Raw genomic sequence first — 3142 nt, 5'->3', positions numbered from 1 at the left:
TTGAAGCTCCTCATATTCTTCAAACCATTTCATGCTCTTCTTTTTTTTCATCACCGCTTCATGCTCCTCTTATTTTTCAGACCGTTTCATGCTCCTCATATTTTGACACCTTTTAACCTGTTCATATTTTACACATTTTCAGGCTCTTCAAGTTTTTCAACACCGTTTCATGCTACTACTATTTTTGATACCTTTTGAAGCTCCTTATATTCTTCAAACCATTTCATGCTCTTCTATTTTTTCATCACCGCTTCATGCTCCTCCTATTTTTCAGACCGTTTCATGCTCCTCACATTTTTGACACCTTTTGAAGCTCTTCATATTTCACACCTTTTCAGGCTCTCCATGTTTTTCATCACCGATTCATGCTCCTCCTATTTTTGAGGCCATTTCATGCTCCTCATATTTTTGACACCTTTTGAAGCTCTTCATATTTTTCACACCTTTTAGGCTCTTCATGTTTTTGAACAGCGCTTCATGCTCCTCATATTTTTCAGACCGTTTCATGCTCCTCATATTTTTCACACCTTTTGAAGCTCTTCATATTTTTCATATTTTTGAAGCTCTTCATATTTTTCACACTTTTTCAGGCTCTTCATGTTTTTGAGCACACCTTCTTGCTCCTCCTATTTTTCAGACAGTTTCATGCTCCTCATGTATTTCACACCATTTGAAGCTCTTCATGTTTTTCACACCTTTTCTGTCTCTTCATGTGTTGAACACCATTTCATGCTCCTCCGATTTTTTAGACCATTTCATGCTCCTCATATTTTTGACACCTTTTGAAGCTCTTCATATTTTTCACACCTTTTCAGGCTCTTCATGTTTTTGAACACCGCTTCATGCTCCTCCAATTTTTCAGACCGTTTCATGTTTCTCATATTTTTGACACCTTTTGAAGCTCTTCATATTTTTCACACCTTTTGAAGCTCTTCATATTTTTCATATATTTGAAGCTCTTCATATTTTTCACACCATTTCAGGCTTTTCATGTGTTTGAACACCGGTTCATGCTCCTCCTATTTTTCAGACCGTTTCGTGCTCCTCCTATTTTTCACTCCTTTTGAAGCTCTTCACATTTTTCACAACTTTTCAGTCTCTACATGTTTTTCAACACCGCTTCATGCTCCTCCTATTTCTCAGACCATTTCATGCTCCTCATGTATTTCACACCTTTTGAATCTCTTAATATTTTGCACACATTTTCAGGCTTTTCATGTTTTTCACAACCACTTCATGCTCCTCATATTTTTCAGACCGTTTCATGCACATTTCATTTTTGACTCCTTTTGAAGCTCTTCATATTTTTCACACCATTTTCAGGCTCTTCATGTTTTTCAACACCGCTTTATGATCCTCCTATTTTTCAGACCGTTTCATATTCCTCATATTTTTGACATTTTTTGAGGCTCTTCATATTTTTCACACCTTTTCAGGCTCTTCATGTTTTTGAACACCGTTTCATGCTCCTCCTATTTTTCTGACCGTTTCATGCACATCTCATTTTTGACACTTTTTGAAGCCTTTGATATTTTTCACACCATTTTCAGGCTCTTCATGTTTTTCAACACCGCTTTATGATCCTCCTATTTTTCAGACCGTTTCATGCTCCTCATATATTTGACACCTTTTGAAGTACTTCATATTTTTCACACCTTTTCAGGCTCTTCATGTTTTTGAACACCGTTTCATGCTCCTCCTATTTTTCTGACCGTTTCATGCACATCTCATTTTTGACACTTTTTGAAGCCTTTGATATTTTTCACACCATTTTCAGGCTCTTCATGTTTTTGAACACCGTTTCATGCTCCTCCTATTTTTCAGACCGTTTCATGCTCCTCTTATGTTTGAAACCTTTTGAAGCTTTTCATATTTTTCACACCTTTTCACGCTCTTCATGTTTTTGAACACCGCTTCATGCTCCGCCTATTTTTCAGACCGTTTCATGCTCCTCATATTTTTGACACCTTTTGAAGCTCTTCATATTTTTCACACCCTTTCAGGCTCTTAATGTTTTTCAACACAACTTCATGCTCCTCCTATTTTTCAGATGTTTTCATGCTCCTCATATTTTTGACACCTTTAGAAACTCTTCATATCTTTCACACCTTTTCAGGCTCTTCATGTTTTGCCACACCGCTTCATGCTCCTCCTATTTTTCAGTCCGTTTCATGCTCCTCATGTATTTCACACCTTTTGAAGCTCTTCATATATTTCACACATTTTCAGGCTCTTCATTTTTTTCAACACCGCTTCATGCTCCTCCTATTTTTCAGACCGTTTCATGCTCCTCATATTTTTGACACCTTTTGAAGCTCTTCATATTTTTCATACCTTTTCAGGCTCTTCATGTTTTTGAACACCGCTTCATGCTCCTCCAATTTTTCAGACCGTTTCATGTTTCTCATATTTTTGACACCTTTTGAAGCTCTTCATATTTTTCACACCTTTTGAAGCTCTTCATATTTTTCATATTTTTGAAGCTCTTCATATTTTTCACCCCTTTTCAGGCTTTTCATGTATTTGAACACCGGTTCATGTTCCTCCTATTTTTCAGACCGTTTCATGCTCCTCCTATTTTTCACTCCTTTTGAAGCTCTTCATATTTTTCACACCTTTTCAGTCTCTACATGTTTTTGAACACCGCTTCATGCTCCTCCTATTTCTCAGACCATTTCATGCTCCTCATGTATTTCACACCTTTTGAAGCTCTTCGTATTTTGCACACATTTTCAGGCTTTTCATGTTTTTCACAACCACTTCATGCTCCTCATATTTTTCAGACCGTTTCATGCACATTTCATTTTTGACTCCTTTTGAAGCTCTTCATATTTTTCACACCATTTTCAGGCTCTTCATGTTTTTCAACACCGCTTTATGATCCTCCTATTTTTCAGACCGTTTCATATTCCTCATATTTTTGACATTTTTTGAGGCTCTTCATATTTTTCACACCTTTTCAGGCTCTTCATGTTTTTGAACACCGTTTCATGCTCCTCCTATTTTTCAGACCGTTTCATGCACATCTCATTTTTGACACCTTTTGAAGCTCTTGATATTTTTCACACCATTTTCAGGCTCTTCATGTTTTTCAACACCGCTTTATGATCCTCCTATTTTTCAGACCGTTTCATGCTCCTCA

Source organism: Dama dama, unplaced genomic scaffold (assembly GCF_033118175.1).
Source record: "Dama dama isolate Ldn47 unplaced genomic scaffold, ASM3311817v1 ptg000093l, whole genome shotgun sequence".
Classification (NCBI taxonomy): Eukaryota; Metazoa; Chordata; class Mammalia; order Artiodactyla; family Cervidae; genus Dama; species Dama dama.
This window is presented reverse-complemented; position numbering follows the sequence as displayed.